Consider the following 16,009-nt stretch of genomic DNA (forward strand, 5'->3'; position numbering starts at 1 on the left):
TAACATTTTCATAATAGCTATAATGGGAAAATTAAGCAGAACATTCTTAGAACATATGTTTGTTAGTTTATCATCTGCTTAACTGACCTTTAAAAATGCATTTCTTTTTTTGTTTTGTTATTATGAACATTGTTATTAGTGACAACAAAGCAGCCCACTGTAATATTTAGTTAATCTTCAATTTTTCAATTTTTGTTACCCTCTAAGTTTTTAACATCCAGACAAATGGATGGCACAAGGAATTCAGAGAATGCCAGTTCACCAAATTATAAAAAAAAAAAAAACATAATTGTAATATTTTACCATACAAGTATACATACTGCCTAACTGAACATGCTTAATATACGTTTTCTGCTTAGATCTTAATGTGTGTGTATAAATATATGTATGTATGTAAGCATATGTTAAATATATTTACAATATCTGTTATGAAACAGTCTTTTATTCCATTTTACAGTGCATATTTTTACTCTTTGCAGTGCACCTAAAGCATCCCGCCCTCTTGAAAGCCAAATGAATAATAAATGGGCACATTTTACTGCAAGTTTATGTTTCTGCCATATCAGCTGTGTCCTCGTATCCCTAATGTCAAAGCCTCAGCCCTTCGTGACACAAAGATGATGTGATTTGTGTGACTCTTTGGGAGCCCTCCAGCACAGTATGTGGGAGGTGCCCACCCCGTGCCACACGAGCAGCGCGGCTCATGTTGATCTAATGCAGGAATCAGCGGGGACCGTGTGTGGATAGCGCGATATCTCCAGCTCAACGCTGGCGCTCAAATCTTCTGCCATTAAGCTGCACTTTTTGGAGATCCGCTCCGTGTTATTCGGATGCTCGGTTCAGTGGGCGTCTCGCAGAGAGCCCGTATCACTCTGAGGAAGGGAAGAGACTCGATGTATCACAGTAAGTGCGTCTTCAGTTATCAGCTGTGCATCGCTCCGTCACGCTGAACTCGCGTTTATATTGCTGCTCTATCTGCACTTCAAACAAATGCGGAGAGTGAGTATGCCATTGCACGTTTCGCCTTGTGTTTTTGGCTAGCGATGTATTTTCTTAGGCATTTACTCAGAAGGGTCACATGCTCACTTTGACGACTGCTTAGACGTCTCTCCATTTATAACAAGACATTTCTATGCATGCGATAGACGAGCAAACCACAAAAGATCAATTAATTATTATTTAGCATTATAATTGTGAGTAGTAGTCCTTGTGATAGATGTAGTAGTAGTAATAATAGCATATATATATATATATATATATATATATATATATATATATATATATACATGATATATGCTACATATTTCTAATTGGAAAGGCAATATAAACAGTAGTGAACTAAATGATTAATTGGAATGACTATTAGAGTAGTAGAATTATTAGTATAATTATAATTTAGTTGGACTGACAGTATATTATCAGTAGAACTGTAAAAAGATTGTAAATTATAACTAGTAATGTGTATGTGTGTGCAATTTTGGTCCAGTATTGTTCAAGTGTTATGTTTAATGGGCACATATAGGAAATAGTTTACCTTACAATATTGTAAAGTATGTAATAAAAGTAAATAAATAAATATGACAGCATTCTATAATTATTTATTTTTATTCATTTTATTAGTCTTTATTTTTTAAATATATTGTATGTGCTATGATTACATGCATAAAAACAAATATCATGAATAACACTTTTTTTTAAGTTTTGCATTGCTTCAATATCGCTAAAAGTGACCTTCTTTGGGATCATTATTCGTCAAATCCTCAGTAAGCACCGCAGGTGTCATGATGGCGGCAGGCACAGGAGTGTACCTTTGGTTTATTTACTAAAAACTGTATCACTCACAGATCATTTTGCATTTCAAGTCATTTCAAGTTCATGACAGAAATGATATGTGAGTGGGTGAGTTGTACTCTGTAATGAGTCTGCCCATTTTCTCTAGTTTGACACATTCGGGCCGGTTTGTGCACCTGTTACAATAACATTATCCAACTGACAGTATGATCAGCAAATCACTTGGAGGCACTGCCTCATATCACGTGACTTTTTACTTGTTGATGAGGAACGTGTACAGTATATATATATATATATATTATATATATATATATATATATATATATAGTATATCTATTGTTATACAGTATGTATGTGTATATTTTCTACATATACTAAGGCTAGTCATTTATTTCAAAAAGTAAATATTTGTTTGTCGCTTTTTATCAAGTGAAAGTGACATGCATCTTGATGTTTGCTGTGAAAGTCATCATCACTGTTGACTTTTTGAAGCTTGCTCGAATTGATCTTACTTACTGAAACAGCTGGTGTTGGGTTGTGTACAGAGCGCATTAACGTCAGGACGGGTGTGCATTACCGATGCTTTGAGACATGTAGCGCTGGGGTTAATGATCTGATATGCTCTGGGTTTGATTCGGTTAGAGAGCCTCATGTTGGAGACTAGTGCCTCCGCAGATGTTTATTAATCCGCTCTCACTGTCCCTCCATCGCTTAATCCGGCCGGATTTACTGATTATTGCTGTCCACAAACTCCATAAACCACTCAGAATTTATTTATTTATTTCCCTTGAAGGATTTACTTTCTGCATCACATGTTAAAAGTCATAGCTTCCTTATATTTTGCTCCTCGTTTGATTTATTTATTGATTTAGCCGCTACATGGCTCACAATATTCTTGGTTCTGTAGGCAAAGATGTGCGATCTAAATAAAACTAAAGTTATAGACTTCATTTGTATATGTGGTTGGATAGACTTATCTAGCATCTGTCGCTCAGCATCCCAGACTGCAGCTCCCTGCGTTGAGTACAATCTCATCTCGTCTGGTGGCCAAGCAGATGAGGTTTTATATGGATCATATTTAATTTTAATCACCGGTCAGGCTATAACAATGCAGGACATGTTGTATGATTATCTTTCGCTCACAGTGCAGGCTTTTCTTTGAAAGCAACCTGGTTTATGTTCGTCACAAAACATCAGAGACAAATTCAGTGTGATTGCATGTGTGCATGCAAATGAGATTTGTATAAATCAGGCTAACATCTAATGTCAAAACACTGCTGATGGGAGAATATGTTGCTTAATTATTGTTTTGGATAATAATGTTTTGGCATAAGGCGGAAAACTGAAGCCGTTTTGGATGGCCTTTTGATATACTACATGGTCACAAATAGTTACGGCATTATCAAGACGAAAGTATGAGAGCGAGTGTGTTCTTACGGTAAGCATGGCGGCCTGTCAGAAGTGATGTAGTGCAAGTGACATTATAAAGATTCTGGGGTGGTTGCATTTCATAAAAATTTCAATGGATGGTGTCTGCTGGTGGAAGCACTGAGAAAATCTGTCAGGAAGGCCACTTCTATATGACATACACTTTCCTTCTCGTTGCTGAGAAAAGTTAGTTATATGAGTGGTGCAGTATGTGCATGCGGGTCAGGGCTGAAGAGTTTTACAGGTCGTTTTCATTTTACACTTCATTTTCACTTCATTGGCAACAGACGTGTGAAGGCAACTAATAAGTAAAATATGGGGACATTAATTGTAACTTTCTTGCGTAGATGTGTTAGCAGAGATTGTGTTCACTCTGTTGAAGCTTGTGAAACCATTTTTTAAGTAATAATAAAAAATTGTTATAATAAATATTCAGCTTTTACGGGAAGAATGCAGATCTGAGATGGGTACCATTATAAACATAAGCCAGGGTGTTTGTTCATTATACAGCAGGTAGGTCAGTCGTTTCATTTAATCACCTTTTTTTTTTTTGTCATTCCGAACCTGATGTTTTCATTCAGTGAAACTCAAAAGATTTTGAAAGTCAGTGGGCTTCAGTGTTGTTTGTTTTTAGACTTTCTTTAAAATATCTTCTTTTGTGTTTTTCCGTCAGCTTTGTAATAACACACTGTCAAAATGATTCTTATTTTTTTAAATGAAGTTAATAAAACAGATTGTTTGAGTAAGTTTTTCTACTTAAACATTTCAAATTTTTTTGTGTTACTTGCTCTTTGTATCGGTTTCTGAAATTTACTAGCAATTTCTGAGTGAAAATTGTTTGTGCAACCAATTTTCGTTAGTGCATGAGGGTGAGTAAATAATGTGAACTGTCCCTTTAAGTGTTTTGATTGATCTAGTATTTTGAATACTCGTTGTCTTTGCTAAGAGTTTTACACCATGTTGCTTCCTTCAGGGAAATGTAGAGCCCCTCAGGACTCTCCTGTTGTGACTGTATCCTCTTAAGTTTTACGCTGACATAGAGCGAATGCAGTGGGCGGCCTGAGTTACAAAAGCAACAAAGCCGTCATTTACATGTGGGCTAGGCACAGCTGGCCACTCTCACGCCAGGCAAAATAGCATTTTGGACAGTGTCCTGAGAAGTCCGTTAGCGTCTAATCTAAGGGCTCTCCTCTCCCAGCGGACCGTGCGGTAAACCAGGGTGAAGCCCGGCAAATAAAGACAAATGATCTCTGTCACCCGCCTTGCGCCTCCAGTAAGAGACTCTCTTTTTGGCGCTGCACTCTGTGGGTTTTTAAAAGCAAACAGCGGCGTGCGATTTTTCAAAACATTATTATGCACAGAGAGGCTGTGGGCCCCTGATACTTCTTTTGCCCGTGCTGAGACTTGTAAGCCTCTTGTGTCATATTAAGATGAATTTTTTCCCCCCATCTAGCCGTTGTGGAATCTCAAAGTCGGTTTCTTTTTCTCTCTCTCGCTCTCTTCCACCCCTTTCATTCTTTTTATCGAGAGACAGCCAGTGTCTTTGCGCAAGCATATTCTGAGTGCCTTTGACACGTCTCTGCTATGGAGTTATTTGCATATTTGCCAAGCATTGAAATTGATCCAGCTGACATCACAGATCAAAGCCGGGTATACTGACAGCAGTGTACTAATGGATCTAAGATGGCTGTCAATTAGGAAAAACAATCCCTCTGGTGCTAGAAATTATTATTTGTCAGATACCTCTCCAGAGTGTGTGAAAAGGGTGTATTGAATGCACTTGCTCACAAAGCACTGGTTTCCGATGGTTTATTAATGGCGTTCATAGTGTTTAGCACTGATGGCTAAAAGGCTAAACTGAAGACATAAACGCTACTGGGAAAACGAAGTCCCGCTTTTGTTTTAACACATCGTGTTTTATTACATATTGGCTTGAAGTTCAGGAAAGCTGACAGCAGTGTGTTAATAGTGTAGAAGACTCTTTCACAGAAAAAAAAAAAAAAAAGCAGAAACACTTTTTAAGGGTTCAGGACCGTAGATGAGCAAGGCAAAGCTATATTGTTACTGGGATCAAATGGATTTAAAAGAAACCCTCAAAAAGTGTGTTTTGTGAGCAATTGCCTTGAAGTGATTTTTGAAGACAGGTGAAAATGTAAGGTTAAGAGTATTGGAGGGGCATCGGTGCAGTACTGTTTTCTTTTTTCCACTTTCAAGCTTCCTGTCTAAACGAATTGCTGTAAAATCAAATCTTTGGGGTCGGTTTGTTATGCTTGTTCAATGGGACTAAAGCTATTGTTTGGGCAAATATGCACAGTATTGAGTGAGGGTGCATTCAGTATTCAGCGTGTTTAAAAAAGTTCCCATTAAAGCAGTCCTCTTCTTTTATTCTGCTGTTATCACTACCACTTAATGTCTCCGAGCTGTATTTTTAAGCTCCTCTGCTTCATGTAATGATCCTCATACATGATTGCAAGTAGACTGGCCACAAACAGCGCTATCATTCATTTTAATAACACCGCCATTGTGCCTTTTTTTATTATGCATTAATGTCCAGTTATGTGAATGGACTTGAGCTGCTTTTATTTTCAGATTTCAGGGTTACAGACACATTAAAATTATGTGTTTTTTTTTTTTCTTTTTGGATTAACAGCCTACAAATCTTATAAATGCATTTTTTTTCTGCACCACACTAGTTTTAACAATGACAGTACTACGGAAAAACAAGAGTAATATTATGATACTTTTAATATATACTGTGATACTGAATGATTACCAATGGTATTTACCAAAGATTAATATACAGTAAGGAAGGAATAATTAATGACAGGGTGTTGAATTATTAGAAAATAATGCACACCTGAGGTGATGAAGCCTCAGGTGTGCATAATTTTCTAATAATTCAATGGATTTCAACAGTGTTCAGCAGCAGCGTCTCTACTAATTACGAAACTGTAAGTTCACTTTCTTCAAGAACAGTGCTGTTACTGCGTCGCTTGTGAGAAATGTCATGTAGTTTGTTTAACTATGTTACTGATAAAAATTGTAAGAGCAGCACTGACAACAATATTCTGTGTGAGTGTGTGTCTGTACTGTATGTGTGTGTGTTGTAAATCCCCGTTCACACCGCCAGTGACTTTTTCACTGCTTGTTGCTTGTGGCTGGCAATTGAAGTCGCTGGTGGGCGTTCCCACTACTGGTTGCTTAGTTACCCCCGTAACACTCCACTACAGCAGATGAATCACGTGCTCTCCTCTGACTTTACTCCTATTGGTTGTCACTCACGAAATTTGCTGCTTATTTGCATAAAGTTGAAGAATTCAGAACTTTTGTTGCTTGACTCGCATTGCTTGACACGCCCACATTCCTTCGCCAATGGTCACTGTCGCTTGTGTCGCCGGAAGTTGCCAGCTTTCCATTGAAAATGAATGGGATTATGTCGCTCTGTCACTGTGTGTCGCTGGCAGTGTGACCGGGGCTTAAGGGAGAAAGAGCGGGAAAAAGAGATTATGTGCTTTCCATCCATAAAACGGAATTTTGTGGCAAAAACATGGAAATAATTACTATTTTTTTTTTTCTTGTTGTTTACTATAATTATTTGCTTGGTCATTGTCAATGCGGGTTTTGGTTCTTTTGCTGTTGTAAGCTGTAAGGACCTTTTAAATAACTGAAATCATTTGGTGAAGTGATATGGACATGTAATGCGATTAAGACCTGCCTGCCTAATTGAGTTGTGCATTTCCCTGAAAATAATTGCACATCTTAGAATGTTCGTCAACCAATCAGATACTAGCATACAACATATGCTAGTATCTGATATAATATAATATATAATTATATAATGTTGATGTGTAATGTTATGTATGTTATATGAAACACACCATATTACTTTTTTGTTTGTGCATTGGTCAGTGCATCGTTATTTATCTAAACACATAAAAAGAAAGTGAAAATTGGTTTTGCGGGTGGTTTAATAACCAACACATCTGTCTCTAATAATCTGTGGTTCTGAATTAGTTCAGATTCACTGAACTGTATCCCATATCTGCCATTTCTAAATGTGTTACAGACATATTGTCTGTTGTTTCTTATGCAATCATGGTGCAACATATTCCTTTGGGAATATGGGTAATTGTGGGTTTCATTAGAGGAGCATAACATGATAAGGCATTTATGGAACTACCGGTGCTGTGATTCTGGTTTTAATATTTACCTTTAATATGCTCCCTGATAGTTCTTCCCTCTAGTAAACTTAAGATGTCAGATAGAGATGTCGTATATGATGTGCTTTAATGATGGCCATGTCAAGCAAATTGTTTAATCAGCAAAGTGCTGCCAAACCACATGGGTGTGTTTTGAAGTGCTTATGAGAAATCTAAGACAATCTTCTAGGGAGTTCAGATGGTGCTAAAAACATTCTACTACTTTATGCTTTGGAAAACAAACATGAAGCTTCTGTCCATGAGGAATAAAGCCTACTGAGTGAGATTAAAATTATGATGTAATCTGTCTTAAAAGAAAGAAAACCGGTCACAAGTAAGCAGTGGTTGTGCTGGTGTATGATTTTTACATAAAAATGATTAAAGTTATAACAGATTTTTATAACATTAAAGGAGCCATATTGGGTATTTTTTTCCCCTTAGGTCCACTTATAATGTTAAATTTTTTTCCAGTGCTCAAAAACACTATAATTGTCCTATAATTTTATTTTTCATTACAATTTTCCACCCTCTTTCTGACCATTACACCATGTCTTAACCAGGCACAATGTAATTTGTCTGTACACACTGAAAGAGAAAATGCTGTGTGATGCAGCACATTCAAAGCCACTGAGAACATATATGATGTTCAATATACAGTTATGAGCAGAGGTTTTCAATCAATGATATTAAAGTGTGGGCGGGGCTATCCAACAAGGTGTAGCAGAAATAAAAACCAAATCATGGCTGGTTAGGACACCAACTGATACAAAAAGATGTATATGAAAAATTATGCTCTGTTTTTAGAATTTTATCATGTTTTATTTTGTGCTGAAAGTAAACAGGCTGTTTATTTTTTTAAACAGACTTAAATGATTGAGGATATTTAAAAAAATAAACATTACACACATTAGTGCTTGAGAAAGATATGGAGAGCAGCAGGCGGTCAAATGTTAATTTTGACATCACAAATCCATGACTTTCAGAACAAACCAGTTTTGCTGTTTAGGTTCTTTAGAATGTAATTTTGTACTGTGACGTACAGTAACCATATTAAATGTCATGATTTATTTCATTCGTTTTTACAAAAATAAAATAAATATGAATCTATGAAACATTAAAAAAAAAAAAACACTAATATTGGTTCCGTAACTGCTGTAGTCCACTCCAGATATATTGTGTATCCTTAGTTTGGTGACTTGATTGTGAGCACTTGCAATGATTGTGAGCACTTGCAATGTGAAAATGCACATTTTCACCTTGAAGAAAGGCAGAAATATGCGTTTGGAGGGTAGTACTAATATAAATTACATAGAACTCACTGTCTTCTTTGGTTATACGATTCCCGTGCCATTGTGTGTCCTCACATGACTTCTCAGGTATGAGATATTACTCCAATTTTCTAAGCGCCTCTGACAAATTGTTGCACTGAAGCAAAATCCAGGCCCTCATGTCTTATCAATGATAGAAATGTGGATTCTTTTACTCTAAATACATAATTTTTAGCTCTCAAAAATATGTCCTGAAGGACTGAGGCAATTCCCAATATAATCATCTCCCAGTGGCTCAGGTTTGAGAAGTAGCAAAGCGATTTGCTCGCTATTAAAAAAGCTTTGAATTATATTACCATGTTGGATTGACTGTCATCTCATCTTATCTGGTCAGATAAGTCGCCTTGATGTGAATTATGGTTGGACCGTGATAATGAATCAGCGGCTGATCTTGATTTGACAGGCTGACGGAAGGCTTCTGAGCATTTCTTTGTCAAATGTGGGATCCAGGGCTGGAGTTTTCTAAAACCCACAATTTAGACAAGCTGTGCAAAAAAATGACATTTAAAAAATGCATTGTCTCTGAGGGGAAAAATGATGGAGTGATACTTAAAAATATAGGCCGCTATCCTGCAGAAAGCAAATGTGCATATCAAGACCAAGTAGCCTTTATATAACAAGTGCCCTTTTCAAAATGAGCACAAATATGAGCGCTTCCTGTCTAAATGTTACAGCAGGCTACAGCATGTGTTAATGTTGCAGATGGGATGTTAGTTACGTCTACTACTACATACAACAGGTCTCATTCACTGTGTATGCTTTTGTATCTATAATATATATAAAAAAATATTTATATGAAATATTTGTATGTATGTATGTATGTGTACTATCTAGCCTATCTATCTAATGATCTATCTATCACTGGTCATTTTTGCAGCTTAGTTTCAACACACTTTTTGGACTAGGAAGTTTTAGGTTCTTAATGTTACAGTATGTTTTCATGGTACACAGGGAAATTTGATTTTTCATCAGTTTAATTCTAAAAAATGACATGTATTTGGCCTTTGTTGGTTTACACAGTCTGGCTGGCACAATCAACCAGAAACAAGGGTGACTGTCTAGTCAATGGCTAATCCAGCTCATCATTGGCACCGTGCTAAATAGTTGGAGAGGCACAAGTATTGTATTGTTCCTGCCATAATGGTGATGTAATGGTGGTGGTGTTATGTTGTTGATGCCATTATTGTTCAAGGCTCAGGCTGTAATTTTGCTTAGGCTGTAATACAGGACCATAGCAAAGGCCTTTATGGGGCAGCAAGCTGCAATTTGAGCAGAGTAGAATCAGTAAGCCACTGTTGCAGGGCTCGAAGTGTAACATTAAAAAGAATGAACTATTTCAGCACTCTTCCTTTTTTTAGACATCTTATTATTTTTGGGAATAAAAAGTATTGAAAAGAATGAACTCAGTATATCCGTAACAGATATAAATCAGATGAAGCATATTTATCGAAGTGGTGACATTTACATAAATCAGTAACAAGCAGATGAGTCATTAAATGAGATGTCAAGTACTGCAGATTATTAGGTGTTGTTGGTACATTTAAATTTAAAGAAAGCATCTGAAATGGGTCCATGTTTTATTAGAGCATAACAAGGTACTTACAAATGGAAGTATCATTAATCTGAGACGTGCTGCAAACTATTTTTAGCATTTAAATTCATCTAAAGGTAAGGATAACAATGTTAGCAGGGCTTTTGTACTTTAAGGTCATATGCTTTTTAAGTAATCTGAATAAGACTTAATAGAAAACCTAATTGATTTTGGCCCTCATTTAACCCTCTATTGATGTTGGTACTGTATTTTTGTGACCTCACTAAAAGGGCAAGGTTTCATTCTGTGACTTCATTGCGTTAAACCTGTGCGTTTATTTTTTATTGCTAATTTCTGCAGATATCTGGTGCTAAGCTCGGGTTCTGTGGACTTTGCAGCGTATTAGTGGTGGATTTATTGTTGTCAGCCTAAGATACTGCTATGGCAAAGAATGTCCAGTGCAGCAGAACTCACAGCCTTGGGCATTTGTCAGCTGTCGATGTGAGATCTTGTTTGGTAGTAAAGCTTAAGGCACAGGCAACACTGACTGCAATTTCACACTCCCAGCTACTGCTTATAAATCTTGTAGAACTTTCGAAAATATGACTTTGGTGCTGTATTTCTTCTTCTTTTAATGAATCTGGCATTCTTTTATTTTATAGCTGTGGTGTTCTTGCCCATTTATTCTTGATAAATCAAAATTTGTCCATTTATATCCATGATAGGTCGTTCACAACCCATTTTTACCTCTGTAATGTGACTCATTTACAAATTAAACCACTTTGAACATTGTTTCATATAATCAATTAGAAATAATGTATGGAATGACTTTATTTTATTTGTCAGGAATTGATTTGATAGTAAAAAGTGGGTGTTACATACCAAAATGGAGCCATGTGGTTGGAGATGCGTTGAAAGGAAGATGGCTGAAAAGCAGAACTGAGCAAGTTATTACATTCTGATAAAGGTTTATGAGGACAGACATTTATTTTTTTTGAAAGAACATGCACAGATGAATAATGCACAATAAAACCAGCAATGTGCATTTAAAAAGTAAATACCTGTTTAAGGTCAGCTGATACCCCGTGGCTCCATTCTCATTAATTTTTTAAATCAGAATAATATTTGCGTGCAGTGTGCACATGCATGATACCTGACTGATTATATTTTAAGTATATTAAAACCTTGATAATGATGCGTCTCCATCTTTATGTATTTTCTCTGAAGTGGATGGAAAAGGTTACTTCTTGTATTGATCAGTTAAACTATTTTATGAATGTTTGTCAAACAGATTAAACATGTTTAATAGGAAAAAATACAATAAAAATGTAAAAAATGTTTAAATAAGCATGATTACCACAGTTCTTTAAAAAATTAACACAATGAAGCATGAAGTTTAATAATGTTCATTTATATGAACTTATATTGCATAATAGTATATGTTTAGTGTAGCATAATAGTATAGGATAATTGATAGCATAATTGAATATACAGGTGCATCTCAATAAATCAGAATGCTGTGGAAAAGTTCATTTATTTCAGTAATTCAACTCAAATTGTGAAACTCATGTATTAAATAAATTCAGGGCACACAGACTGAAGTAGTTTAAGTCTTTGGTTCTTTTAATTGTGATGATTTTGGCTCACATTTAACAAAAACCCACCAATCTCAACAAATTAGAATATGGTGACATGCCAATCAGCTAATCAACTCAAAAGCAAAGGTTTCCTGAGCCTTCAAAATGGTCTCTCAGTTTGGTTCACTAGGCTACACTATCATGGGGAAGACTGTTGATCTGACAGTTGTCCAGAAGACAATCATTGACACCTTACACAAGGAGGGTAAGCCACAAACATTCATTGCCAAAGAAGCTGGCTGTTCACCGAGTGCTGTATCCAAGCATGTTAACAGAAGGTTGAGTGGAAGGAAAAGGTGTGGAAGAAAAAGATGCACAACCAACCGAGAGAACCACAGCCTTATGAGGATTGTCAAGCAAAATCAATTCAAGAATTTGAGTGAACTTCACAAGGAATGGACTGAGGCTGGGGTCAAGGCATCAAGAGCCACCACACACAGATGTGTCAAGGAATTTGGCTACAGTTGTCGTATTCCTCTTGTTAAACCACTCCTGATCCACAGACAACGTCAGAGGCGTCTTACCTGGGCTAAGGAGAAGAAGTCCAAAACTGTTTGCCCAGTGGTCCAAAGTCCTCTTTTCAGATGAGAGCAAGTTTTGTATTTCATTTGGAAACCAAGGCCCTAGAGTCTGGAGGAAGGGTGGAGAAGCTCACAGCCCAAGTTGCTTGAAGTCCAGTGTTAAGTTTCCACAGTCTGTGATGATTTGGGGTGCAATGTCATCTGCTGGTGTTGGTCCATTGTATTTTTTGAAAATCAAAGTCACTGCACCCATTTACCAAGAAATTTTGGAGCACTTTGTGCTTCCTTCTGCTGACCAGCTTTTTGAAGATGCTGATTTCATTTTCCAGCAGGATTTGGCACCTGCCCACCCTCCAAAAACACCAAAAGTTGGTTAAATGACCATGGTGTTGGTGTGCTTGACTGGCCAGCAAACTCACCAGACCAGAACCCCATAGAGAATCTATCTGTCAAGAGGAAAATGAGAAACAAGAGACCAAAAAAATGCAGATGAGCTGAAGGCCACTGTCAAAGAAACCTGGGCTTCCATACCACCTCAGCCAGTGCCACAAACTGATCACCTCCATGCCACGCCGAATTGAGGCAGTAATGCCCCTACCAAGTATTGAGTACATGTACAGTAAATGAACATACCTTCCAGAAGGCCAACAATTCACTAAATTTTTTTTTAATTTTTTAATTTTTTATTTTTTTATTGGTCTTATGAAGTATTCTAATTTGTTGATATTTGGTGGGTTTTTGTTAAATGTGAGCAAAAATCATCACAATTAAAAAAACCAAAGACTTAAACTAATTCAGTCTGTGTGCATTGAAATTATTTAATACACAAGTTTCACAATTTGAGTTGAATTACTGAAATAAATGAACTTTTCCACAACATACTAATTTCATTGTCATCTGGAACTGATTACACACACACACACACACACACACACACACACACACACACATATATATATATATATATATATATATATATATATATTAGAATTATTTATTTTTTAATAAATTATGCTTTAAACACAGCCGTGACCTTGCAGATATTCCTTCTTCCATGTGCAAAATCCAAGCCAGTGGGCCAGCAGCCAGTTTAGCTTGTGGATGGGGAACAGAGATTATTAAAGCTTAAAGATTAGGAAGACCAAGGGGTCAAGGTTTGACTGGTTATCATGGCTGTGGCCTCTACTCGTACAGTAAGACCAGTAACCTTCATTAAGAAAGCTAATATGGTCAGTTTTGACTTCATGATGACATTTAGAGAGTATAAATAGTATTTTACCATATAGTATTTAAGGAAAGGAAAGCAAGCAGACAGAGAAAGAGTGAAGAGAAAGCAAAAAGCAGGCAGATCTGACTGAACCTTTGACTGCGAATCCTGTTCGACTCCCTACATTGTAACGAGATTGGCAAAGACAGAGTGGCTCAGCCATGAAGGTTACATCCAACACAAAGAGCTCAGCTTCAGAAAGAGGCAGCAGAAAGACTTTTGTGCGGCTTTCCGTTGCAAGCCATAAGAAGACATTTTAAGCCACTCTCTTTATATCAGCCATTGCCTGAAGCTCCGTGGAGCAGCGGTGACTCTTTTTTTATGGCCATACGTTCCATCACCCATCTTTCTGAGTGCTTGTCATTGATGCACCAATGCATGCCTGACTTTCAGCACCCTGGGCTCCTCTCTGGTTTGGAGAGAGGGATTTTCTGGCCCAAAAAAGCATGAAAGATGGAAGCATGTCACTTAAGCAAGATACAGCCACTTTGAAAATAGATTTTAAAAAAGGAAGCAAAAGGGAAATGCATGACTCCCCTCCGAGGCAGCTCGAAGAGAAAACAAAATACCGCATGAATTTATTTTTGAGCTGTTTTTGACCGTGACAGTTTTTGAACACCAACGCAAAGGACATTGATTGCAAGATAGATTTGCAGATAGAACTCCATGGCGCCACTAGACAATAGAAAATAGCTCTATATGAATTACACCGTTAGTCATATATCAGTGAATGCATATCTGCATGAAAAACTTGAGAATAACAAACAAGTTTTGAAAGTTAAAGGAAAGCGTAGCAGCATTTCAGGACGCATTTTTCCCCAAGGAGCGCATGTGCTCCAATGTTGAATAATTTAGAAAGCTTTAGGGATGCAACGGAAATGTTTCAAGTGTGTCTTCCTTAATAAATGGATACAAGGAGATATTTACAAGTATAGCATATATAATGTGTATCCATGTAATTCTTTGGATAATATGTGTGAAATAATGTTATCAGCTTCAAGAGTTAACAATAAATTAAATTGGTTGACAACCAAAATCCAGTATTAACCAACGAAAAAAAAAAAGCAAAATGTGGAACGGTTAATTATAAACAAGCCTGAAATACACTGGGACTCTTATTTTAAAATTTCTGTGCTTTGCTATTGCTGGCTGGCTTTAAAATGCAACCACACCACATTTTGAATTTGAAACGTGCAGCTATCATATTTATTTAATGAAATCATAGCATTTTGAAGTTTAATAATCACATTGAGCAGTATTACGATTGCTTCTTTTCCATCCCTAAATTTAAGACCTTAAATGTTTGTTATACCATTTTAAGATATTAATTTATTTGAGTGACACAGTAGTATGCTCCAAAATACATTTTACAGTTTGCACACATCTATTTTTAGTCGCAAATAGGAGTAAAATACTTGCACAGTTGAGTTCTGAGTTTGTGCAAGTCTTTTGTTGGCAAACTTCTGAAATTGTGATGTGTTTGAGTGACACAGTAGTAGATTGAGCCTTAATTTTGTTATTTATATACATCAGTTGCTTATCCAGACAGACTGAGAGTTTTTGGTGAGGATTTATTTAAGGAACAAAACATGATTTTTATCACTCATTTATTCACTCGGTTTATTTAAAAATGCTGATTCATTCAGGTATTTCGTTTACAGATATGCAATGATTTTATACAGGCTTTGTTAGGAACTATTTTTATTAGTGGCGCAAAAAGAGACTGGGAATATTGTGTCTTTATGTATGTTATTCAATATTAAATTTATTTATTGAATTGCATACTGTAAATCAATGTCAAACTCGAAATTGTCATATTCCTTGTGTAGTTTGAAAGTCACTACAGGAAGGTTTTTATGAGAGTGTGTTGCGAGATGTTCTTGACTATAAGATTAAGCATTTAATTTGTGAACAAATGGGAGACAATAAAACAATTCACATTTGTAATTTGAGAGGCATGAGTGCACTAGATTTGATCAACACATGTCTTGAAATAGCGCATTAACCCCATCCGCTGCTGGATCAATTGTGTAGCTTGTTCTGCGGTCTGGATTCTCCACCTCATTTGTTGGCCTTCTCAGTCATGTCTCAGTATCAGCTACAAATTAAAGCTTGTGGTCGAATCAGCATGCCTGTGAAGGCCGAGCTCAATGGTCCTCATCTAAATGCTGTTTATGTCCCTTGACCCCTTGAAAAAAGAAAGAAATGGCTCTCATTTAGAGCATTTCAGTGCAAGCGTGTCATCAGATCGACTTGGAAACAGGATGCTAATGGAGACATGTTTGTAATGTGGTCTTTGTTTCAGGC

The 16,009-nt window shown here is 36.6% G+C and overlaps 1 protein-coding gene across 3 annotated transcripts in view; it reads left to right on the plus strand.

Moving 5' to 3' along the window:
* Nucleotides 1–636: 636 nt before the first annotated feature.
* cntn4 (contactin 4) overlaps nt 637–16,009 on the plus strand; it is a 128,383-nt gene continuing 113,010 nt past the window's right edge. Inside the window, exon 1 of one of the 3 annotated variants that reach the window (XM_042726385.1) lies at nt 637–903. The gene's annotated coding sequence lies outside the window, so the exon portion shown is untranslated. Of the gene's footprint in view, nt 1,000–16,009 lie in introns of all 3 variants that reach the window. The other 2 variants (XM_042726384.1, XM_042726383.1) reach the window with 2 other exon arrangements.

This window comes from Cyprinus carpio, chromosome B6, assembly GCF_018340385.1.
Source record: "Cyprinus carpio isolate SPL01 chromosome B6, ASM1834038v1, whole genome shotgun sequence".
NCBI lineage: Eukaryota > Metazoa > Chordata > Actinopteri > Cypriniformes > Cyprinidae > Cyprinus > Cyprinus carpio.